Source organism: Mirounga angustirostris, unplaced genomic scaffold (genome assembly GCF_029215605.1).
Source record: "Mirounga angustirostris isolate CCGP_5_RB_7025 unplaced genomic scaffold, mMirAng1.0.hap1 SCAF_2, whole genome shotgun sequence".
Classification (NCBI taxonomy): Eukaryota; Metazoa; Chordata; class Mammalia; order Carnivora; family Phocidae; genus Mirounga; species Mirounga angustirostris.
In genome coordinates, this window is record NW_026991710.1 from 130,638,191 (window position 1) to 130,664,754 (window position 26,564).

The following is a 26,564-nucleotide window of genomic DNA, read 5'->3' on the forward strand; positions in this document are numbered from 1 at the left end:
ATTTGTGCTGACTCAGAAAATATTTTATTGTTGTCTTCCTTGAGATGAAGAAATCTGAGGCTTTGAAGTACATCCATGGCTGTATAAATCCTGTCTTAAAAGTTATTTGGAGGGGTGCCTGGGTGGCTCAGTTGTTAAGCATCTGCCTTCGGCTCAGGTCGTGATCCCAGGGTCCTGGAATCGAGCCCCACATCGGGCTCCCTGCTCGGTGGGAGGCCTGCTTCTCCCTCTCCCGCTCCCCCTGCTTGTGTTCCTGCTCTCGCTATCTCCCTCTCTGTCAAATAAATAAATTAAATATTTAAAAAAAAAGTTATTTGGAATTTTACTTCTGGTTATGATGGAGTATAAGGGTTTATACTTATCTTACTATCAAAAATGACTAAAAAACTGGGCACTATAAGTAAAACTCTTTTCAGACATGAAACAAATGCCAGTTCAAGACTGTTATTTCAGAAAAGGGGGAAAAAAAAGTATTAACTTTATCATTTTATTCTCCCAGATTTCTTCTTGGAAGAAATTACTGGCCAGCATCACAAAGAAGAAATCAATAGTCTTGCTGAGTTGAAGTGACAAAGATAGGATTTCAAGGATTTTGAGGCAGCTACATTTTTAAGGGATGAGTGCTGTAGAAGAATGAGCTATGCAGAGAAAAAGCTCAAGAAATATACACAGACATCCCATTAAATCTTTGGACTGTAACCATTTTGCACATGCATAGGGCATAAAACCAAAAGAAGAAATCTAAGAAAGGGATAATTACTGAGGAAATCTGAGTTAATCTATTTTCAGAGTTTATAGATGATTGGAAATTAAGTTTTTACTATGCAGAAAAGAGAAACCTGGCTGAATATACAGGGAATTCAGTAAAGACTCCAGATGATCATGCCTTGGTCATGGGCTAAACTGGATCTAGAGAAAAGATTACTCTGGTGCCATCCTAAAATGTGATTAGTAGCAAGCCCCAAAGAGCAAAAGGATATTTAAATAAGTTAACTTCCTACTAGAACAAAGCCCAATACTTTTTAAGGAAATACAATTTTATCAAGCATTCAAAATGTAAAAAATACAGTGCCTACCATACAAACAAAAATTTCTAGATATGTAAAGAACTAAGAAAATATGACCAATAAACAAATGAAAAAAATTTTTCAATAGAAATGGTATTTAAGTGACAAAGATGATGGAATTAGCAAAGAATTCTAAGCAGCCATTATAAATATATTCTATGCACTTAAGAATTTAAAGGAAAAACAACATGATGAGAGGAGATATGAAAGATATACAGAAGGTTCAACTATAACTCTAGTGATAAAAAATGCCCTATCTAAAATGAAAATTTTTTAATCACAGATTTAGAGGCTATAGAAGAAAATACAACATGCTTGAATACAACATACAACATACTTGAAGATATGGTAATACAACCTATCAAAAATGAATGGAGACGAAAAAGATGTAAAAATTAAAAATACAGCTTCAATGACCTGTGGGAAAATATCAAGAAGTCTAAAGGGCTGGAAAATCATTTGAAAACATAATGGTTCAAATCTTTCCAAATTTGATGGAAACTTAACACTGTAACACAATTCAAAGAATCTTAATGAGCCTCAAATAGGATAAGCAAAGAATAATCACAAAAAAGTGCATTGCAATCACATTGTTGTAAATGAATAATAAAGAGAACATCTTAGAACCAGCCAGAGAAAAAAGAGAAAAGTTTAAAAGCTACAGAATACAAATAACTGCACACTTCTCATAAGAAATTATGTCAGAAGACAATGAAATTAACCCTTTAAAATGTTAAAAGAAATAAAAAGACCTATCTAGAAATTTTATTAAACAAAAGTATCATTTAAAAATCAAGATGACAGAACAACACAATGAATTTTTTAAAAAGATTTTACTTATTTATTTGACAGAGAGCATAAGCAGGGGGAGGGACAGAAGAAGAGGGAGAAGGAGAAGCAGACTCCCCGCTGAGCAGGGAGCCTGACATGGGGCTGTATCCCAGGACCCCAGGATCATAACCTGAGCTGGAGACAAATGGTTAACTGACTGAGCCACCCAGGTGCCCAGAACAACAGGATTATGAAGATTATTTGCTGATACGCTCTTCAATTTTATTACACCTAAAATGCAATGGAGAGCAACAGAAATGGACAACAGTGATTTATATTTGGATTCTGAGCCCTTCAGCAAAATATATCTTCTTTGGGCTGAATTTGTACAATAATGACAGGAAAAATATCTGTCTTCCCTATTTTAGTGGGCTATTGAGAAAATTAAATTATGTGTGGTAAAACACCTCACAATGATAAGAAAATGTAATATAATAATACTAAAAATAATTATAGCAAACACATAGCACTTATTACTTGCCAGGCACTGTTCTTATTCTTTTACTTAGTTCTTATGATAATCTTATAGGGAGAATCTATTCTCTCATTTTATAGATGGGAAAACAGAGCTACAGAGTCAAAGTAACTTACTCAAGGCTAACCAGTAAGAATTGGTGCTAGAATTTGAAACCAAGAAGTCTGGCTCCAGAAGTTCATGCTTTTAATCACTAGAACTAAAAAAAAAAAAAGTAAAAAGAAAAAAAGCATAGACTTTTAACTAAATGAGAAGCTCAGCATTTGATCCTGGCTTCATGGGTTGTGTTACTGTGGTCAGATCTCTTAAGCAGTCTGAACTTCAGTTTGCTCATCATAAAATAATACCTACTTTTAGATGTTTGGTGAGGACTAAATAAGAAAAAATGCAAAGTTCGATGTTTAACCAATAGGAAGCGTGCAATGTATTGTTATTATTTATTGGGGGTGGGATGGTGTATTTGTCTGTTCAGGCTGCCCTAACAAAATACCACTGACTGGGTGACTTAAACAACAGAATTTTACTTTCTTACAGTTCTTTTTTTTTTTTTTTTAAAGATTTTATTTATTTGACAGAGAGAGACACAGCGAGAGAGGGAACACAAGCAGGGGGAGTGGGAGAGGGAGAAGCAGGCCTGCTGCCGAGCAGGGAGCCCAATGTGGGGCTCGATCCCAGGACCCTGGGATCATGACCTGAGCCAAGACAGACGCTTAAAGACTGAGCCACCCAGGCGCCCCTTTCTGAAAGCTGAAAGTCCAAGATCAAAGTACCAGTACGGTTGAAGACCGCTTTTTCTGGCTTGCGGGTGGTCGCCTTCCCACTTGTGTCCTCACATGGCCTTTTCTCCACACACCTGGAGAGAGAGGAAAGAGATTGCTGGTGTCTCATTAGGGCCCCACCCTTGTGATCTCATTTAACCTTAATCCTTAAAGGTCTTATCTCCAAATACAGTCACGTTGGAGGTTAGGGCTTCAACCTATGAATTTGGGGGAGACACAATTCAGTCCATAACAAGTGGGTAGCTGGAGAGAGAGAATTTGAAGGATAGAATTGTTTGGAGTATTTTGATATTTAAGGCAGATTCCTTAGATATCAATTGTGAAGGAAGAAGAGGCTGTCAGCTATGTCTAGTAAATTAGCAGATACACAACATACTCGTAACTGTATGCCATTTGTCCTCTATTTGGAGCAAAAATCAAGGTGATTTAAAGACATTTTCAGACTCAGAAATATTAAATGGGTTTGTTCTCAGACAATTTGCACTATGTTAAAGAATATTCTTTAGGATGAGTTAGAACCTTTCTTCTACCAAAGTAATGTATTTCAATGGAAATAGTAATCATGGGGAAATATAATGATATATTTTTAAATATTAAACAATTAATTAAAAAATAATAGTCTAAAATGTTTTAAAGAAATAACTACTCAGTGCAAAAATAATAACATTTTATTGAGGAATTCATAACATACATTCATATATACAAATAAAATGTACTGCCATAATAGGAGGATGAGGGAAATGAAAGCATATGAATGTAAAGGCCTTATATATTATCAGTTTAAAATTATTTAATGGTAAAGACTATGATAAGTTAAAACTTTATATTGTAACCCAAGATCGAACATTAAAAGAGAAAAAAAAGAGGTGGAATGAATAAGTGATAACTGTAATAAAATGGTATAATAAAAAATACACAACTAATTTTAAAAATACAAAAAAAAAAGTATAGAAGACACAAAGAAGAGGTGAAACAAATGGAAGAGAGAGATGCGTTATTTTAAGGAACTGGCTCACGTAATTATTGGGGCTGGTAAGTCCAAAGTGTGCAGGGCAGGCTGGCAGTCTAGAGACTCAGAGTTGCTACTGTAGCTTGAGTCCAAAGGCAATTTCGGGGCAGAATTCCCTCTTCAGGAGACTTCAGTCTTTTTCTCCTAAGGCCTTCCATTGATTGGATGAGGCCTATTCACATTATAGAGAGTAATTCCCTTTACTCAAGATGTACTAATTTAAATGCTAATCTCATTTAAAAAAATACCTTCACAGAGACTTCTAGACTCATGTCTAGTGCTCGCTTCGGCAGCACATATACTAGACTGATGTCTAGACCAGATACCTGGCTGTCATGGCCTAGTCAAGTTGACACATCAAAGTAGTTATCCCAGAAAGATTTATACCTAAACAAAATGATAATCACATTAAAATGTAAATTGGCTAAATACCTCAAGTAAAAGGAAAACTGTCAGACTGGATAAAAAACACAATCCAACTGAATGGTATCTATAAGAAACACTTTAAAATATAAAGAAATGGACTAAAAATAAAAAGGTGAGAAAAGGTATGCCCTACAAATACTATTTGAAAGCGGAAGTGACAAGACAATATTAATATCAGATAAAGTCAACTTTAGAATGGTAAATATACATATTACTAAGGATAAAGGACATTTTATAATGACACTTTATCAAGAAGACATAATAATCTTAAGTTCACTTGTACCTAGAACAAAGCATCGATATACAAGAGGCAAAAAACTGAAGGGAGAAATAGATAAATGCACAGTTATCATTAGGAATGTCAATACTTTTCTATCAGTAATTGACAGAGCAAGTGGACAGAAACTCAGATATAGGAGACTCGAATAACGCTGTAAATCAGCCTACACTGAAGGATAAAGGAACACATCTGGTAAGATACATAATCATGACCTCTTGAACCGCGGTGCTTATGTCCTAATCCTAGATTTTGTGATTATCAGATGTATGGTGTTAGCAGTACCATGATTATAGGGCAGAGTTGTTTACTAAGAACTTAAGAATTTAAACCAGCAAAATGGGGAGAAATGGCTAAGAAGACCAAAAAAAAATGTAAAGAAGTGCCCACAATTCAGCAGGGAGCATCTTAACTCAGTGGTCTTGGGCAGAAGTTATTTCCCTCCGGTAGAAATCCCTTATTCTGAAAATTTAGAGCTAGCAGTTTACTAGGTCTTAAATTCTGTGGACTTTTTGCTTCTGGACATTCTCTGAGAATTTCAGCTTATGGCTTTGAATAGTGACATCTTCCTCATTTTTAGAGTTGGAGAAAAGATTGTGTTTTCACCCAGAGGCATTTATGCAAGGATCAGTCCCTTGCTAGGTCTTCTCCAACAAGCATGTTTTCCCATGCTGTTTTCAAAATACCCAATCTATTGGTCAAAAATCATGTAGAAAATAATTAGATGGTTTCTTGGGAGGGCAGTTGGTATGTATGGATCATATGACCGAATAGCACTGGCTAATTTATTAGAGCAACATAATTATGACAACAGAGGAGAGTGAGATTCTTCGCTGAGCTACCACATACAATTAATTTGTTCTCAATTAATGACTTTTGGGAGAATAAGTTGATGTTATGAAAACTGAGAGCATTAATAAAACTTTTAGACCTTTAATTTTTTTATATTAGCTTTATATAAATGGCCTTGACTGAGAAAAATATTTTACTGAAAAACAAATCTTTTTATAGACAGACACTTCATCAGTCTCGAATTTGAGTATGATTTTTTTAAGTCTGAAAAGTACACAATCATTGAAGCATATTTTATTAACACATTTTACTTGAACTAGGAAGGCTGAAATCTGAAATTTTTTCGGATTATTTTTAATCCTAAATTTCATAAATAAAAAAAGGCTCACAATAGTGTTGAGATAAGTAAAATTTGGAGAGATCAAGCAAATCTAATTATTCCTTTTGTGTTTTTTAAAATAAAATGAAGATAAAAATCTTTGTGTTACTAACATTTAGGAAAATCAAAGATATTTTGTGTACCAAAAAACAACAACAACAACAAACAACCAAAAAACCCCCCCAATACAAAAATTTACTTTTTATTTTAATTTAAATTGGGGGTCTGAATTAGAAAGTGGCAAAATCCACAAGAATTTTTAGAGTCAAGTTATGATCATAGGTAACAAGGATCTGAAGGCAAGAAATAGCTCCAGGAAATACCTTTAAAAATAAGTTACAATGGGAGAGGGAGCAAGATGGCGGAGGAGTAGGAGACCTGGATTTCGTCTCCTCTCAGGAATTCAGCTGGATAGGGATCAAACCATTCTGAACACCTACAAACCCAACAGGAGATCAAAGAAAAGAAGAGCAACAACTTTCTGAACAGAAAAGCGACCACTTTCTGGAAGGTAGGACGTGCGGAGAAGTGAATCCGAGGCGATATTCGGGAGGATAGACGGCGGGGGAGGGGCCTCCGTCGGCCGCTTCTGGCAAGTGATAGAGCCGCGGAGCACAAAATCGGAACTTTTAAAAGTCTGCTCCGCCGAGGGACGTCACTCTGGTGGCTAAGCGGGGGGTGGAACCCTCCGGGACAGTGTGGTCTCAGGACCCTCGGGGTCACAGAAGGACCGGGGGTGCCTGAGGGCGGCAGAGCTCCCAGGTATCGGAGCAGGGAAGCCGGCTGCAGAGGCGGAGCCCAGGCGTGGGCTCTCAGCTCGGGGTTGACATAAACCGTGATCCGCGGCACAGCCGGGCCACTGCTCCTCCAGCAGGGACCCAACAAGCGGCAGATCCGGGGAGACTCACCTTCCTCTCCCGGGAGGAGCCGCGCGGGAGGGCACCGCAGGGATCTGCTGGGTTTGGAGACTCCACCCGGGGTCGGGTGCCAGAGATAGAAACGCGCGGTCACAGGCCGGATGAGCATGGAGTGCAGCCGGAGACCGGGGAGACGGGAGTGACTGACGGCTTTTCTCTGGGGACGCACTGAGGAGCGGGCCCGAGTTCTCGGCTCCTCTGGGGCGGAGATTGGGAGGCCGCCATTTTCACGCTCCGCCTCCAAAGCTGTACGGAAAGCTCGCAGGGAACAAAAGCCCCGGAGAGCAAACCTGAGCAGATGACTTAGCCGGGAGGGGGCAAGGGCGGGGCAATTCCGCCTCCGGCAGAGACATTTGGAAACCACGGCAACAGGCCCCTCCCCAGAAGATCAGCGAGAACAGCCAGCCAAGACCAAGTTTACCGATCAATGAGAACGGCAGAACTCCAGCGCTAGGGGAATACTGCAAATAGAATTCACGGCTTTTTTACCATGATTCCTTAGTCTTTTAAAGTTAATTTTTTTTTTTAACTGTCTTTTTGTCTTTTTATTTCTTTTTGAATTTTTCTTTTTCCCTTTTTCAAACAACATCTTATCAATCCCTTTTTTTAAAAAAAAAACATTTTTATTTTTCATTTTTAGAGTCATATTCTATCCCTTCATAGTAGTTACCCATATTTTTGGCTTATATATATAAGTTGTTCTCTCTTTAAAATTTTGAGATAGTTTCTTCTAACAGATTAAAATATACCCTAAATCTCTAGTATATGGTGTTTTCTATTCCCCTGCCTGATCACATCCTCTCCCTTTTTTTTCTTTTTCTTTTTTCTTTTTTAAATCTTCTTCTTTCTTTTTCAAACAACTTCTTATCAATTCCTTTTATAAAATTTTTTATAATTTCCATTTTTACAGTCATTTTCTATCCCTTCATCATATCAACCCTTATTTTTGTACATATATCTTTTTCTTTCTTTAAAATTTTGGGAGACACTTTCTTCTAAAAGACCAAAACACACCCCAAATCTAGTGTGTGGCACTGATCTATATACCATATAGATCATATTTGATCACATTCTGGTTTTTCTTTTGTTGTTGTTGTTTTGTTTTGTTTGTTTTTGTTTTTATCTTTATCTTTTTCTTTTTTTTTTCTTTTTCTTTTTTCTCTCTTTCCCCTTCTTATCCCACTGCTTCAGGTCTTTTCTGATTTGTTTAGAGTATATTTTCTGGGGACGTGGTTACTCTGCTAGCATTTTGTTCTCTCATTAATCTATTCTCCTCTGCACAAAATGACGAGACGGAAAAAATCACCTCAACAAAAAGAACAAGAGGCAGTACCGACTGCCAGGGACCTACTCAATACGGACATTAGTACGATGTCAGATCTAGAGTTCAGAATCATCACTTTAAAGATACTAGCTGGGCTTGAAAAAAATATGGAAGTTATTAGAGAAACTCTTTCTGGAGAAGTAAAAGAGCTAAAATCCAACCAAGTAGAAATCAAAAAGGCTATTAATGAGGTGCAATCAAAATTGGGGGCGCTAACTGCTAGAATAAATGAGGCAGAAGAGAGAATCAGTAATATAGAAGATGAAATGCTGGAAAATAAAGAAGCTGAGAAAAAGAGAGATAAACAACTACTGGATCATGAGGGCAGAATTCGAGAGATAAGCGATACCATAAGACGAAACAACATTAGAATAATTGGGATCCCAGAAGAAGAAGAAAGAGAGAGAGGGGCAGAAGGTATAATGGAGCAAATTATAGCAGAGAACTTCCCTAATTTGGGGAAAGAAACAGGCATGAAAATCCAGGAAGCACAGAGAACCCCTCTCAAAATCAATAAAAATAGGTCAACTCCCCGACATCTAATAGTAAAACTTACGAGTCTCAGAGACAAAGAGAAAATCCTGAAAGCAGCTCGGGAGAAGAGATATGTAACCTACAATGGTAGAAACATTAGATTGGCAACAGACCTATCCACAGAGACCTGGCAGGCCAGAAAGGACTGGCAGGATATATTCAGAGCACTAAATGAGAAAAATATGCAGCCAAGAATACTCTATCCAGCTAGGCTGTCATTGAAAATTGAAGGAGAGATAAAAAGCTTCCAGGACAAACAAAAACTAAAGGAATTTGCAAACACAAAACCAGCCCTACAGGAAATCTTGAAAGGGGTCCTCTAAGCAAAGAGAGACCCTAAAAGCAACATAGACCAGAAAGGAACACAGACAATATACGGTAACAGTCACCTTACAGGCAATACAATGGCACTAAATTCCTATCTTTCAATAGTTACCTTGAATGTAAATGGGCTAAATGCCCCAATCAAAAGACACAGGCTAACAGACTGGATTAAAAAACAAGATCCATCGATATGCTGTCTGCAAGAGACTCATTTTAGACCCAAAGACACCCCCAGATTGAAAGTGAGGGGGTGGAAAACCATTTACCATGCTAATGGACACCAAAAGAAAGCTGGGGTGGCAATCCTTATATCAGACAAATTAGATTTTAAACCAAAGACTGTAATAAGAGATGAGGAAGGACACTATATCATACTTAAAGGATCTATCCAACAAGAAGATCTAACAATTGTAAATATCTATGCCCCTAACATGGGAGCAGCCAATTATATAAGGCAATTAATAACAAAAGCAAAGAAACACATCAACAACAATACAATAATAGTGGGGGACTTTAACATCCCCCTCACTGAAATGGACAGATCATCTAAGCAAAAGATCAACAAGGAAATAAAGACTTTAAATGACACACTGGACCAAATGGACTTCACAGACATATTCAGAACATTCCACCCCAAAGCAACGGAATACACATTCTTCTCTAGTGCCCATGGAACATTCTCCAGAATCGATCACATCCTAGGTCATAAATCAGGTCTCAACCGGTACCAAAAGATTGGGATCATTCCCTGCCTATTTTCAGACCACAATGCTTTGAAACTAGAACTCAATCCCAAGAGGAAAGTCGGAAAGAACTCAAATACATGGAGGCTAAAGAGCATCCTACTGAAGAATGAATGGGTCAACCAGGAAATTAAAGAAGAATTAAAAAAATACATGGAAACCAATGAAAATGAAAACACAACTGTTCAAAATCTTTGGGATGCAGCAAAGGCAGTCCTAAGAGGAAAGTATATAGCAATACAAGCCTTTCTCAAGAAACAAGAAAGGTCTCAAGTACACAACCTAACCCTACACCTAAAGGAGCTGGAGAAAGAACAGCAAATAAAGCCTAAACCCAGCAGGAGAAGAGAAATCATAAAGATCAGAGCAGAAATCAATGAAATAGAAACTAAAAGAACAGTAGAACAGATCAACGAAACTAGGAGCTGGTTCTTTGAAAGAATTAACAAGATTGATAAACCCCTGGCCAGACTTATCAAAAAGAGAAGAGAAATGACCCAAATCAACAAAATCATGAATGAAAGAGGAGAGATCACAACCAACACCAAAGAAATACAAACAATTATAAGAACATATTATGAGCAACTCTATGCCAGCAAATTAGATAACCTGGAAGAGATGGATGCATTCCTAGAGATGTATCAACTACCAAAACTGAACCAGGATGAAATAGAAAACCTGAACAGACCTATAACCACTAAGGAAATTGAAGCAGTCATCAAAAATCTCCCAAAAAACAAAAACCCAGGGCCAGATGGCTTCCCAGGGGAATTCTACCAAACATTTCAAGAAGAATTAATACCTATTCTTCTGAAACTGTTCCAAAAAATCGAAACGGAAGGAAAACTTCCAAACTCATTTTATGAGGCCAGCATTACCTTGATCCCCAAACCAGACAAAGACCCCATCAAAAAGGAGAATTACAGACCAATATCCCTGATGAACATGGATGCAAAAATTCTCACCAAAATACTAGCCAATAGGATCCAACAGTACATTAAAAGGATTATTCACCATGACCAAGTGGGATTTATCCCTGGGCTGCAAGGTTGGTTCAACATCCGCAAATCAATCAATGTGATACAGTACATTAACAAAGGAAAGAACAAGAATCATATGATCCTCTCAATAGATGCAGAAAAAGCTTTTGACAAAGTACAGCATCCTTTCTTGATCAAAACTCTTCAGAGTATAGGGATAGAGGGTACATACCTCAATATCATAAAAGCCATCTATGAAAAACCTACAGCAAATATTATTCTCAATGGGGAAAAACTGAGAGCTTTCCCCCTAAGGTCAGGAACGCGGCAGGGATGTCCACTATCACCACTGCTATTCAACATAGTATTGGAAGTCCTAGCCACAGCAATCAGACAACAAAAAGAAATCAAAGGCATCCAAATTGGCAAAGAAGAAGTCAAACTCTCACTCTTTGCAGATGATATGATACTTTATGTGGAAAACCCAAAAGACTCCACCCCAAAACTGCTAGAACTCATACAGGAATTCAGTAAAGTGGCAGGATATAAAATCAATGCACAGAAGTCAGTGGCATTCCTATACACCAACAACAAGACAGAAGAAAGAGAAATTAAGGAGTCGATCCCATTTACAATTGCACCCAAAACCATAAGATACCTAGGAATAAATCTAACCAAAGAGACAAAGGATCTTTACTCAGAAAACTATAAAATACTCATGAAAGAAATTGAGGAAGACACAAAGAAATGGAAAAACGTTCCATGCTCATGGATTGGAAGAACAAATATTGTGAAGATGTCAATGCTACCTAGAGCAATCTACACATTCAATGCAATCCCCATCAAAATACCATCCACTTTTTTCAAAGAAATGGAACAAATAATCCTAAAATTTGTATGGAACCAGAAAAGACCCCGCATAGCCAGAGGAATATTGAAAAAGAAAAGCAAAGCCGGTGGCATCACAATTCCGGACTTCAAGCTCTATTACAAAGCTGTCATCATCAAGACAGCATGGTACTGGCACAAAAACAGACACATAGATCAATGGAACAGAATAGAGAGCCCAGAAATGGACCCTCAACTCTATGGTCAACTAATCTTCGACAAAGCAGGAAAGAATGTCCAATGGAACAAAGACAGTCTCTTCAACAAATGGTGTTGGGAAAATTGGATAGACACATGCAGAAGAATGAAACTGGACCACTTCCTTACACCACACACAAAAATAGACTCCAAATGGCTGAAAGACCTCAATGTGAGACAGGAGTCCATCAAAATCCTAAAGGAGAACACAGGCAACAACCTCTTTGACCTCAGCCGAAGCAACTTCTTCCTAGAAACATCGCCAAAGGCAAGGGAAGCAAGGGCAAAAATGAACTATTGGGACTTCATCAAGATAAAAAGCTTTTGCAAAGCAAAGGAAACAGTTAAGAAAACCAAAAGACAACCGACAGAATGGGAGAAGATATTTGCAAATGACATATCAGATAAAGGGCTAGTATCCAAAATCTATAAAGAACTCATCAAACTCAACACCCAAAGAACAAAGAATCCAATTAAGAAATGGGCAGAAGACATGAACAGACATTTTTCCAAAGAAGACATCCAAATGGCCAACAGACACATGAAAAAGTGCTCAATATCGCTCGGCATCAGGGAAATCCAAATCAAAACCTCAATGAGGTATCACCTCACACCAGTCAGAATGGCTAAAATTAACAAGTCAGGAAACGACAGATGTTGGCGGGGATGCGGAGAAAGGGGAACCCTCCTACACTGTTGGTGGGAATGCAAACTGGTGCAGCCACTCTGGAAAACTGTATGGAGGTTCCTCAAAAAGTTGAAAATAGAGCTACCATATGATCCAGCAATTGCACTACTGGGTATTTACCCCAAAGATACAAAAGTAGGGATCCGAAGGGGTACGTGCACCCCGATGTTTATAGCAGCAATGTCCACAATAGCCAAACTGTGGAAAGAGCCAAGATGTCCATCGACAGATGAATGGATAAAGAAGATGTGGTATATATATACAATGGAATATTATGCAGCCATCAAAAGGAATGAGATATTGCCATTTGCAACAACGTGGATGGAACTGGAGGGTATTATGTTGAGTGAAATAAGTCAAACAGAGAAAGACATGTATCATATGATCTCACTGATATGAGGAATTCTTAATCGCAGGAAACAAACTGAGTGTTGTTGGAGTGGGGGGTGGGGTGGGAGGGATGGGGTGACTGGGTGATAGACACTGGGGAGTGTATGTGCTCTGGTAAGCGCTGTGAATTGTGCAAGACTGTTGAATCTCAGATCTGTACCTCTGAAACAAATAATGCAATATATGTTAAGAAAAAAAAAAGAAGAAGAAGAAGAAGAAGGTAGCAGGAGGGGAAGAATGAAGCGGGGGAAATCGGAGGGGTAGACGAACCATGAGAGACGATGGACTCTGAAAAACAAACAGGGTTCTAGAGGGGAGGGGGGTGGGAGGATGGGTTAGCCTGGTGGTGGGTATTTAGGAGGGCACATTCTGCATGGAGCACTGGGTGTTGTGCACAAACAATGAATCATGGAACACTTCATCTAAAACTAATGTTGTAATGTAAGGGGATTAACATAAGAATAAAAAAATTAAAAAAAAAAAAAAAATAAGTTACAATGATCAGTAGGAAATTTTATAAAAATGATGCAAGAATATGTCAAAAGCACAGAGCATAACAAAATATTTTAGTAATAAAAAGAACCTCTCCTATCTGGACACAAAAAATTGCATTTTTGACAGAAAGAAAGCACAAATTCTAGTTTGGGTCTCTTTGTATATCATCTATGTAACAATTTGCAGTAAAAGATCCATAAGCCCTTTTGCTTCATGAATAAGCCCATCATATTTATTCACCTTTGCCAAACATTTCAATACATTTTGTTCATTTAAAAATTATTATTTGTAGGTGTTACATTGCCAGGAAAATCATGTTCACTTCCCTTCAGACCTTAAGCCATCGAAATCATTCAAAAAAATGTTTTTCAGCCACAATGGAATAACATTAGAAATAGTAACAGAAGGAAATTTGGAAAATTTGCAAGTGTATGGAATTTGAACAACACATTCCTAAATAATCAATGGGTCAAAGAAGAAATCATAATGGCAATTAAAAAATACTTTGCAATGAATGAAAATGAAAACACACATACTTAAATTTATTGGATGCAGTTAAAGCACTGCTTAGAACACATTTGTAGCTGCAAATGCATATATTAAAAAAGAATAAAGATATCAAGTCAATAACCTAACTCTCCGCATCAAGAATCTAGAAAAAGAAGAGACCGCTAACCCCAAAAGTTCATCTACTGAATAATGGATAAACAAAAGTTGGTGTAGAGCCATATAATGGAATATTATTTAGCGATAAAAAGGAATAAACTATTAATACATGAGATAAATCATTGAATCTTTAAAGCCTTATATTAAGTGAAAGAGGCTTGCATGACATGTTGAGAACTAAATACATCTATAGAGGCAAAAAGGAGATCAGTGGTTGCTGGGCTGAGAGGAGGAGAAAATGTGGAGTGACTACTGATAAATAAGGGGTTTCTTCTGGGGGTGATGAAAATGTTCTGAAATTAGACTATTGTGATGATGACACAATTCTGTGAATCAACACGACTGAATTGTATACTTGGAAAGGGTGAATAGAGCAGTAGGTGAATTAGATCTCAACACACCTGTTGTTAAAAACAAAAAAAACCCAAAACCAGAATCTGCCCCTACAGGTTCTGATTCAGGTTTGTGGTGGACTCAGATGATTCATGTTCTGTGGGAATCGTACTAGCTCTGCTATTGTGCCTTCAGAGGACTGCTGCCAAAATGCAAACACGGTATCTGGGAAGGGTAAGATAATAAACACCTGCTATTCCATAGACCTGTGTTAAATTATGAGGTTACCATCTGCCCTGTGGGTTCTGAGCCATTGAAATCCAACTGGGAATTTTAGTGGCAAGAAAGTAAAATATGGTTAAGATAAGTGGCTAATGATGGGGAGGTTTGGAAGGGGGTCCTAGGAGAGACACTGTAAGGGAGAGGGATGCTGGGCAGACAGAGGTACCCAGAGCCCACTCTTAGACTAACCCTGCGCCATGTGCCTCTCAAGAATTGGGGAAAATGATAGCTAACATATATTAAGTACTTATTTTGTAGTGGGCAATGTTCTAAATGCTTTTTTGTGTGCTTACTTTGTTTAACTCCTTCCAAAGACCCATGAGATTGATGCAATTTTTATTCCAATACTACAAAAGAGGAAACTGAGGCACCGAGGAGAGTGACTATTAGGTCCCAAATCACATAGCCAACGCGTGCATGGAAGAGCCAGGATTCAGACTTGACAGTTTTGCTCTAGAGCCTTGTAACCACCACTCCATGTTACTGCTTTGCTACCTGGCCATCACCAGCCAAGGCAGAGGGTGGAAGAAGAGGCTGCCAGTTACTTTACCTGTGGCTTCTCGACGCCGGGACCAGGCTGCAGGTACTTCAGAGAGGTTGGGTGACACAATGCGGCGGTGCAAACAAGCATTAAATTGGATTTGGACCATCTTGAGTTTGAGCTCTAGCTCTGCTATCAGTGTCTGGGAGATTAGGGGCATTTGACCTCTGTCGGCCAGAATATCTTAACATATAAAAGAAAAAAATAGTATCTTCTCTGCCTTCTCCGCAGCCTTGTGGTGAGATTCAAATTCAGACAGGTGATCTCAAAAATCTCTGCGCACTTCAAGATTTCCTCTTAAGGTAAGGTTGCGGAATGCCAACAATAACAGATTAAAACCACAGCAGAGACCTAGCTTCTAGGTTATTCCTGGAGGCTCTCAGATTGAGGAGCAATCTGCCTTTTCAGACCAATTCCTAATGTTGAGAGATCTTTATGGTAGTTTGAGGATCGCTGTCTCTCCTACTGGTGCCTGAGGAGTAGCTAAGCCCAATTTCAAACAACTGACATGTAAGAAAATTCTATCTAAAAAATGAGGATTAGATATTTGTGAGAAAATTTGGTCTGGGGTGTACTCAGCCAGCGGCACTTTCACCTCCAGCTCAGGTGGATGGCTCAGCAAATCCTTCAGAAGCCTGGCTGTGGCAACAGCTGTTGCTTAGGGAAACAGACTGAAAAATCTACACACCTTGACAGCTCACTTCAAATTGTTAATATCACTCTTTATTCAGGTGGGCATCCATCTTTTATGTTTGTTCTGTACAGTTTGAGAGGGAAGAGGAGAAACGGTTTGATTTTGATTTCAACTTGCACTGATTAGGGGGTGGTGGAGGACTTTTTCTGAATGCACTATTAGGATGGCTGGCAGATGTCTTCTTGACATTGGTACTGGAATTTAGAGCGTTTGGGAAAGTGTTTTCAATGACTTTTTGGTAGCCGTGGGATTTCATCGCTCCTGAACGTGCTAATTTAACATTTGTTTAGTTTGGGTAGCCTTCTTCTTTTTTTTTTTTAAAGATTTTATTTATTTATTTGAGACAGAAAGAATGAGAGACAGAGAGCATGAGAGGGAGGAGGGTCAGAGGGAGAAGCAGACTCCCTGCAGAGCAGAGAGCCCGACGCGGGACTCGATCCCGGGACTCCAGGATCATGACCTGAGCCGAAGGCAGTCGCTTAACCAACTGAGCCACCCAGGCACCCTTTTTTTTTTTTTTTTAAAGATTTTATTTATTTATTCATAAGAGGCAGAGGGAGAAGCAGGCTCCCAAGGAGCAGGGAGCCCATTGTGGGACTCAATCCCAGGACCCTGGGATCATGACCTGAGCCAAAGGCAGATGCTTAACCGACTGAGCCACCCAGGCGCCCGGTAGCCTTCTTTTGAAACGGTAGCAAAGAAAGCTCGGAGGATCGTTTTGAAGGAGAGTTGTTCTGAAATGTAGTGACAAGCTCATAAACTAAAGGTCATAGCTGTGACCAGTTGATCATTAATTTGTTTTGCTGCCTCTGGGCAGACCAGATCCTGCATATTTGCAGCAGACCTTAACGCTGATGATTTGAACAATGAAAAATGCCTGTGCTTTTATTCCTGCATTCAGAGGTCCTGATGTATAAAGGGAAAAATGCTGAGCTCGAGGCCTGGAACCTGGGGTCTTACCATCTTTCAACTGTAATGGGCCCCTTTACCCATCTCTATCTTTTTCACTGTTAGAATAGAAATCTCTAGATAGATTTCTGGGGCGAGTCGAAGACATTCTTTTTTTCCAGGGATTTTTGGTTTTATATTTTCTGCCTTGGCTGGATTCGTTAATCATCAGGTTGATGTCATTTAAAATAATTTAAAGAAGTATTTAAAGGAGCACCCTATCATTAACTCAGATAATGTAACTAAGAGTTTGGTTCTAATCACAGTATATCCTTATGTTTTTGAATAATGAGCGTGTTAATTGCATTACCGCTTTCTAGTAATCCATTGTATTCAGGATTATCTCTTTAAATTAAGATGATGCTTGGCCCCTGTCCTCGGAATCTTGTATCCCACATGTGATTTGTTACTCCATCCAGCAGCACTCTGGGGAAGAGAATGTTCCCATCTTCTTTTTTTTTTTTTTTAAAGATTTTATTTATTTATTTGACAGAGAGAGACACAGTGAGAGCAGGATCACAAGCAGGGGGAGAGGGAGAGGGAGAAACAGGCTTCCCGCGGAGCAGGGAGCCTGATGCGGGGCTCGATCCCAGGACCCTGGGATCATGACCTGAACCGAAGGCAGACGCTTAACGACTGAGCCACCCAGGCGCCCTTAGAATGTTCCCATCTTCTAAGCTCTGCTGCTTCTCTTCTGCCCACTCCTTACCGGTCTCTCCCAAGGGAGGGCTAATCAACAATTAAACCAGGCAGAGCTGGGAACACGGGTTGGATCCTATTTAATTGGCTGGGCTGGGTGGGTTACTATGGCTCTGGGGTTAGTACTTGCGTGTGACCCTCTCTTTTTTCTGCTCTTTCAGGGAGACCCAACCAGGCTGCTCTCTCTCTTTCTCTTTCTTCTGAATACGGAGCTTAGCATCCAAGAGGATTCCTGTTCCTTTGGTTCCTGGCTCTTCGTGCCACATTAGCCTAGTCCCTGTTGGCATACTCAAGGTTGACTTTTAGAAGAATGTAAGAGCCCGACTCAGGCTCATGTCTGAGTCACATACTCCAACTCAGCTTTCACCAAAAGGCCCTATTTTGACAGTCTGTAATATTGGCTCACTTGTAAATAAATATTTGCTTCCCCAGATGACTAGCCTTCCCTTCGCAGAGTTCCCTGGGACAGAGGGGTGAGTAATAATAGCTCAGAGCTCAGATACTCCTGACTCTGATAGAATATTTTCGGAATAAAATCAAACACTTTTGTAACTGGTAACAGCAAGTGTTCCACACTTCGTTTGTCTGACTGACCTTTGTTTTTGCCTATACTACAATGGAAAGCATCCTGATGTGGCTGTCCTTCATTCTATTCTCTTCCCAGCTCTGCCTCTTATTCCTTCTGTGCCCTGGGCTCTTCATTTCCTCAGTTGTAGAATGAAGGGGTTGAGCTGAATCCTTTCAAGCTCATCTCCAATCTTTAACACTCTATGCTACTGAAAATGTCCCTTTTGTGAGTTCAGAGCCCACTTGGGACATTTATTTTTAATCTTTCTTCTGAGTTTCCTTTTGAGTCTCTGGCTCCTTTGTTTCTTTGTCTATTTCTGACACACACACACACACACTTAATTATCAGTAAATTAAATACATTTTCTGTGAATGGAGAACACATTTTACATGACATAAAATGCTTATGGGGAAATGGAAGAAAACACCCAGAGTAATGCAGGGCTTTTAAAAAGCAGCTTCAGGCCAGATCTCCTGGTGCCAGAGGAAGTAGATCAAGCAGCCTCTAATCACCCTCATTTATAGCCTTTTCACAAAACCCAGGGTATCATATTTTTTTAAAGAATGAACCACGCTGCACTCTGAAAAGAGCTTATTGTTTCTGTGAATAACATAATTAAAATGAAGATTCACATCAATGACTTAATCTGGGCCATTGCTTTATCAAGAAGTTCGGCAAGGATCTATTCAGAAGGCGTGTGGAGAGGAGAATAAAAAGTAAAAGTACCGCTTGGCTCTGGAGCTGGAGGTTACAGAGTCGTGGAAGATGGTTGCTGCATCCTAGCTGGATGAAATACTTCTACTTTGAAACACCAAGGCCAGGTGGACAGAAGCGAAACTGGACGGGGAAAAGAAAAGCAACATCAGAGACAAGCAATGGAGCGTCTCTGCGCCATTTCCATTAGGCTCCGCCTCCACACCTGTGTGGCCCCAGAGGAGAGCTTGCAGGCGCTCAGCACCTGTGACGTAACAGAACAGCAAAGCGAGTGGAAATTCAGCCCCTGTTCTACATAGGACTCTGCTGTAAAACCTTTGTTTCCTTTAGTCTTTGCGTCTTCCAGCTAAGTAGTATGGATGCCATCTTTCAGACAAGGAAGCTAGGACCTGAGGACATTATAGGGCACTCCAATGTCACAAAGTGTTTAAGGAACAGAAGTGAGATGTAACATGTTGGGTCTGATCTCAAAGGCTCCTGTTTTGACATCATTTTCTGTGCATTAGAGGGATGGCTTAGCTGAAGGAGGAAACTGCACTTGATACGAGGCCAAGAGGAGTCTGAGAGCTTGATTCTAGAAGATCTGCTTTCCTAACATAAACACCTTTACTAAGACTAAAAATAGAGCTATCTGACAATGGATTTGTGTGTGTGTGTGTGTGTGTGTGTTTACGTGTTTAACCCCAGAGCTTTCAGGGATTCTACTGGTTGTATTGTTTGTGCAAATTTTCAGCATGATCTTCATATCTCGGGGGAAATATCCTTTGTTCTGACAAGCCCTTATTTGATCTCACACCACCATCTCTGTTGAGTACCTGGTGTTTGGCGTGTTTTGCTCCATCACCTCCTGTGGAAGAGAGGGGAAAGGACAGTGAGAAGTGGTACCCAACAAATCAAACTCACCACCAACTTTTATCATCATCCCAGAGGAGGTTCTATTTCATGCACAAATTGCTTGGTGCATAATTTATGGAGTCACCCAATGAAAACCACAAACTCTCAAAAACAAAATAATCACTTCTATTCACCCATTGAGTTTATCTTCCAATTCTAATTAATATCTGGAGAATTTAAGGGAGTTTTAGCCCAAGTCACTAGAATGTTAGTTTTTCACTACTTTTTTTCTGCACTTTCGGGAGGGAGACCATTCTCCATGGGTCTCTCATGGTTCTGTGTCTTATGACAGAGGTACTAACTGCCCTCTTATCGTGAACTACCTTTTCGTGTTTGTATAGAAAACAGCCTTGAATAAAAATAGTGTCTTTTTTCCAAAGCAAAGAACAGGTATACTTACTACAGAGGAAAAAAAAAAAATCTCTGTAGAGCAAAGGACAAGTATACCTATTGCCGATTATAAAAGGTTCGGTCTCCTTTTCTTTAATGCAAACCACTCTGTGTGCAGCCATGCATTTGGGCCCATTCCTGTCCCTTCTGTGTGACTTGCTACGAGGTGGGGGGGATGTAATTATGCTGATGCTCGTGCTGCCTGCTGTGCCGTAAGTAAGGGAGTCCTTTGCCTGTGACCCAGAAATCTTGTTTCTTCTGCCAGCATCCATGAACTGTTGATAAGTTATGGCAGCCCAACCTGTGAGGTTTTTTAAATGAGCTTAAAAAATATATAACTGCTAGAAGCAGAAGTTTTAAAGATTTAGATTGCCTTCTGTTGTCATTATTGCATTTGAAATGGGCTCTGTGCAAATGTGAAAGGTCAGTTTATTGAAAGTGGAAACAAGGAGAACTACACAAATACAGAAAACATCGAAGTCCCAGGGAGCATCTGAGTGGCAATGTAAATAAATTAACGAAATTCTTTAGGGCTAACCCCTTATCTAAAACTCAGTTTTATCTAATATATGGTAGGCATATTATTGATGTTTGTTAAACTGAATTAAATAAAAGCCATTCTGCTTAACTCAGTGCACACATGATACCCATGGCCAGCATCTAGTTAAACATTTACAAAATTTGTCAACTTGATTGATGGAAAAAACTAGTTTCTAGATATGGAGAGACAGTGGAGAAAAAAAAAAAAACAGTATTGTAGAAAGACTGTGAAAGCTGGGAAAGTACAATTCTGAGGAAGGGCTTCCAGCATAAATATGATTTAGCCATAGAATAATCAATTTTCCCAAAGAACATGAAATTTCTCTGAACCATTCTTATCACTTAACAGCAGGAGGAAGGGGATGGTGCTGTAAATAAACTGTCCATGTACATGTGGTTATACCTGCATGTCCCTTATATTTGCAGAACTAGACTCAGCCATGTTATCTAGGTCTGTGGTGTGACTGATAAGCTAACGCTCAGGCAGCTGGGCTTGCCAAACCTTTAGTTTATGGCTGCAGGTCCTCTTTGTAGAGCCTCATTTTTATTTGTAAATGTGCACACCTTTGCTAGGAGTCTGAGTGCCTATACCCAGAAAAGGTTCCTTCCAGCTCCATTCCCAGCACCCAGTTGGTGCACCCCAAATTGGTCTCACTCTTCATGCTATTAAGGCCATCTATATACCTTAGAATTTATAGCAAGGGATTGATCTGATTTCAGTGGCTGTTTTATTATTATTATTATTATTTTGAGAGGGAGGGTGGGGAGGGGCAGAGGGAGAGGGAGAGAGAGAATCTTAAGCAGGCTCCGTGCCTAGTGTGGATCCCAATGTGGGGCTCGATCCTGTGATCATGACCTGAGCTGGAATCAAGGGTCAGACTCTTAACCAACTGAGCCACACAGATACCCCTATTATTTTTTATTGTCCTTTATGCTAATGGATTTATTATTTTCTTCATTAAATTTTATGCTTATTAACTTTCTGTATTCCAGGTCTCTGCTTTATTTTTAAAACTTTATCTTTTATAAAAATATAATTTTTTACATTCACATGTATATGTACATATATATAACATGTTGTGTACAGATGTGTGCAGTAAAAATGCCTGTGTACTCATCAAGCAGATAGAGAAATAAAATTCTGGAAGCCTCCTTTACACTTCCTTCCAGTAAGTACCCCTCCCTCCTTTCAAAGGCAGTTAATATCGTGACTTCTAACATCAGAGAGGAGTTGGTCTTTTTTGAACATGATGTAAATGGAATCAGACAGTATGTGTCTTTTTATGTCTGGCCTCTGAATTAGAGTGATATTTGTGAGACGTATCTATATTTTCACATATAACCACTTTGCTAGTACACGCATACACACACCCCACACCATGCTTTAGATGGTCTACTGTTGATAGACTGTTGGGTTATTCCCAGTATTTGGCTGTTATGAATTATACTGCAAGAGTAACTTTTACACGTCTTTTGGAGCATTTGTGTATACCACTCTGTTGGGCATATAACTAGGAGTGGAACTGGTAGGTAGGGTACATATATGTGATGTTAATTTTACGTGTCAATCTGACTGACCGGGGGGTGCCCATATTCCATATTATTTCTGGGTGTGTCTGTAAGGGTGTGGAAGAGATTAGCGTTTGAATCAGTGGACTCAGTAAAGCAGATTGCTGTCCCCAGTGTGGGTGGGCATAATTCCATACCTTGAGGGACTGAATAGAACAAAAAGGGATGGAAAGAGGAATTTGCCTGGCTTTCCTACCTGCCGGTTTGAGTTGGGTCATCTCCTTTCATCTTCCCTGGCCCTCAAACTGGGATTTTTTTTTTTTAAGATTTATTTATTTATTTATTTATTTTTAGAGAAGGGGGATGGGAAAGGAGACTAAGAGGAGGGGCAGAGGGAGGGAAACTTTCAAGCAGACTCCCTCCCAATGCAGGGCTCCATCTCACAACCCTGAGATCATGACCTGAGCTGAAACCAAGAGTCGGATGCTCAACCGACTGAGTCACCCAGGCGCCCCCAAATTGGGATTTAAACCATCAGCCTAGCCTCCCTGGTACTCAGGCCTACGTATAAATTTGGACAGAATTACAACCTTGGCTTTCCTGGGTTTCCAGTTTGCAGAAGGTGGACTTCTCAGCTTCCATAATCACATGAGCCAATTCCTTATAATAAATCTCTCCTTCTCTTTCACATACACACACACACACACACACACACACACACACACACACCTCTTTGTTTGGTCAAGTTGTCTAACCTCTGCTATTTCCAGTAATATTTAATTAAATAATGGAAAATTATAGAGATACCTTGAGGTCTAGAAGATTTTAACTTTCTCCAGTAAGAATTTATTTCTCCTTCTGGAAGGCAAGTGTATATTACTTTATGCATTTAGCATTTGAGCTGATTTTTTTTTTTAAGATTTTATTTATTTATTTGACAGAGAGAGATACAGTGAGAGAGGGAACACAAGCATGGCGAGTGGGAGAGGGAGAAGCAGGCTTTCCCACTGAGCAGGGAGCCCGATGTGGGGCTCGATCTCAGGACCCCGGGATCATGACCTGAGCCAAAAGCAGATGCCCAACAACTGAGCCACCCAGGTGCCCCAACATTTGAGCTGATTTGAAGCTCTTTGTGAGGTCTGGCTTGTTTTTACTTCATTACTACTCCAAGAGTATAGATTTTCTGGAGTCCCAGCTAAAAACCTTGGTTGTTTAGCATAGTCCTTCTTTCTGGGGCTGCCAGAGTTCATAATAGCAAACGAAACAATAAATAAACAAAACAAAAAGACTGCCCAATTAATTTTGAATTTTGAATATTATATGAGACATACTTATACTTAAAAAAAATTGTTTTTATCTGAAATTTGAAGCTGGCTGGCATCTTGTATTTTATCGACCAAACTTACTTCCCCCTTAGTGGGTCTGCTCTTGGATTTCCTGTTAGCCTACCCATGAGACTTTTGAAGGTTCTGATCAGTTTTTCTTCCACCAATTTCTATTTAGCTTCTGAACCATGTGTTGGAAATAGCAGCTACCTCGAGGAGAAATGTGGTGCTGAATACCAGGCTCACCCCTGAGCTTCACTTTGTTCTTCATCTAGATCTCTTAAGTCCTCACATAATCATAACTGTCTGATGTCTTCCCTATAAATATCGTATTTTAGATACCAGCAATTGGAACAGAACTCCTAGGTTGTCCAAGATTCAAATTTTAAATCTACTTATTAAAATTACTATTTCTGGGGTGACTGGGTGGCTCAGTCTGTTAAGTGTCTGACTTTGACTCAGGTCATGATCTCGGAGTCCTGGGATTGAGGCCCATGATGGGCTCCACACTCAGTGTGGAGTCTGCTTCTCCCTCTCCCTCTTCCTCTTCTCTCCCCTCCACCTCCCTGCTCCTGCTCTCTCCCACATAAATAAATAAAATCTTTTTCAAAATGTTACTATTTCTGATTTATGAGTATTATTAATAATAGCAATAATAATAATGGCAGATAGATAGCATATTAAGCACAAAATGTCAATATTTTAAGTATTTTACATGAATTGACTAATTCTCACAAACCTGTTTGAGGTAGTTACTATCATTATGTTCATTTGTCAGACAAAGTTTTTTAAAAGCCTGGTGTCTGTTAGGGACTGAGGAGCACAGCCACAGAGAATTTAGAAAACATTTAGTGCTCTCTGTTGGAGCTTGGAACAGTGCCTCATATTAAATACCCCATAAATAAGAAATAATGATCACTGGACAGTTTGCCACTCCCATGGCACAAATCACATTAGCTAATTGCATTTAATTGGCCTTGGAAATGCCCACCTCATTTAGGATGCTGGTCTTTCAACATTATTATGCTTTTGTTGTGTGTTTCCTCAGACAATTTTGGAACCGTGTTTTTCAAGCCCTGTTTTAGCAACAGTAACCCAGTACCCCAAACACATCACTGGTATCTATTCTGGTTGAAGAAAGTTAGAGTGACACAAGGTACTCAGTTATCTTTCTTTCTCTCCATTGTGAACTTAAAACTATCTAGAAATCTCCAGAGCTCCGGGGTAGCGCGAATTTTTGAGAAATGTCCACTCTGACTCCTACCTGATTGTTCCAGAAATTTCGTAAGAGTAAAACAAGATTCCAGTTCATGGGCATGGTTGATTGATCCAGGAAGGAAACCTGGCACAGATTGAGCCAATTTGAACTTTTCTCTAGCATTTTGGGGAAATTAGTTGAGGAAGAAGCTGAGCTTTAAGATAGAAAGAAGCCAATTCTTGGTCCTGTCTCAGAATAACTTGGACTTTTCTCATCAATTTGGGAGTTTCCTGCTTGGAAACACTGAATCTTTACTTATTTATACTACGGGAATTTAAGCAGACCTCTGTTATGAAGTCTTTCGATGGATTTTAAGCCTCTTGAGGGCCCAGGCCCTGTGCTTTTTGCCACTTTTACCCTCTGCTGTGGTGATCATAATTGCACTCATGAATCTGTATGGTGTACTTATAGGAGCAATTGGTTTAAATACAGAAATTCTTCCTTATCAGTGTACTAGGTCACTGGTTCTTCAGTTAACTTCAGAGGGTATCATGTAATCTCTTTAGACTTAAAAAAAAAAAAAGACCTTATTTTGGTATATATTTAAAATGTAGGGGCGCCTGGGTGGCTTAGTTGGTTAAGTGACTGCCTTCGGCTCAGGTCATGATCCTGGAGTCCCTGGAGTCCCTGGAGCGAGTCCCTGGATCGAGTCCCTGGATCGAGTCCTGCATCAGGCTCCCTGCTCGGCGGGGAGTCTGCTTCTCCCTCTGATCATGCTCTCTCTCTCTCTATCTCATTCTCTCTCTCAAATAAATAAATAAAATCTTTTAAAAAAATAAATAAAATGTAGAGAGAGGGATGCTTGGGTGGCTCAGTTGGTTAAACATCTGCCTTTGACTCAGGTCATGATCCCAGGGGCCTGGGATCGAGTCCTACATCAGGCTCCTTGCTCAGGGGGGAGCCTGCTTCTCCCTCTGCCTGCCCCTCCCCCTGCTTGTTCGTTCTCTCTCTCTCTCTCTGAGAAACAAATAAATAAAATCTTTAAAAAATAAAATAAAATGTAGAAGATAGATGACACAGGAAAACAAAGAGGTTCACAACTGCAAAAAGTCAACAAATCTCACCAAAACAGAGAGAAACATGGGTGAGCGAAAGTTTTTATAAGAACCATAAAAAGAGTGTGCATAGAAATCTAAATCTTCCGAGAGAAATAGAGGCTCCATCCAATAACATATTTCTTCTCTGAGAAAGTCTGGTGGCTGAAAGGGGAAGAAAGACAGAAGGACAAGAGGAAGAGCAACAGAGAGGGAAAGGACAAAGGGAGGGAAGATATTAGAATCTATGAGTCTTACAAAAGTGTCATGTAGATAACTTGAGAAATCCCCAAAGCAGAGGTGACTTGAAGTAACAGGTGATTCAAGCAGGGTAGTTTCAACAGAACAGTGGTATCATCAAAGTGGGGGAGACAAGTAAAACTTGGTAAGAAAACAGCAACTCTGCTTTTCAGCAGCAAGTCATCTTGGATACATAGATCCCAAAATGCCAAGGCCAGAGCTGGGAACATTACTCATGGATCAATAGGACTGCATCATTTAACCAATGACATTTATATGTGACACTCTAATGGCCATGAACACGAATTTGGAGCTCAAGAGACCTGAATTTAAAACCCAAATTTCTGCAAGTTTTCTCACTGTAAAATGTAAATAGTGAAGTTTATCTATTTGTCCTTCTCCATCTCTGTCTT

At 39.5% G+C, this 26,564-nt stretch overlaps 1 long non-coding RNA gene across 2 annotated transcripts in view; it reads right to left on the reverse strand.

Moving 5' to 3' along the window:
• Window positions 1-2,951: 2,951 nt before the first annotated feature.
• The window catches only part of LOC123848147 (uncharacterized), an 83,587-nt gene continuing 59,974 nt past the window's right edge, over window positions 2,952-26,564 (reverse strand). For both annotated transcript variants that reach the window (XR_010408711.1, XR_008506517.2), the window contains 3 exons: window positions 19,777-19,808; window positions 18,974-19,084; window positions 2,952-3,226 (listed from right to left, as the gene is read on the reverse strand). This is a non-coding gene — a long non-coding RNA (uncharacterized LOC123848147). The remainder of the gene's footprint in view (window positions 3,227-18,973; window positions 19,085-19,776; window positions 19,809-26,564) is intronic.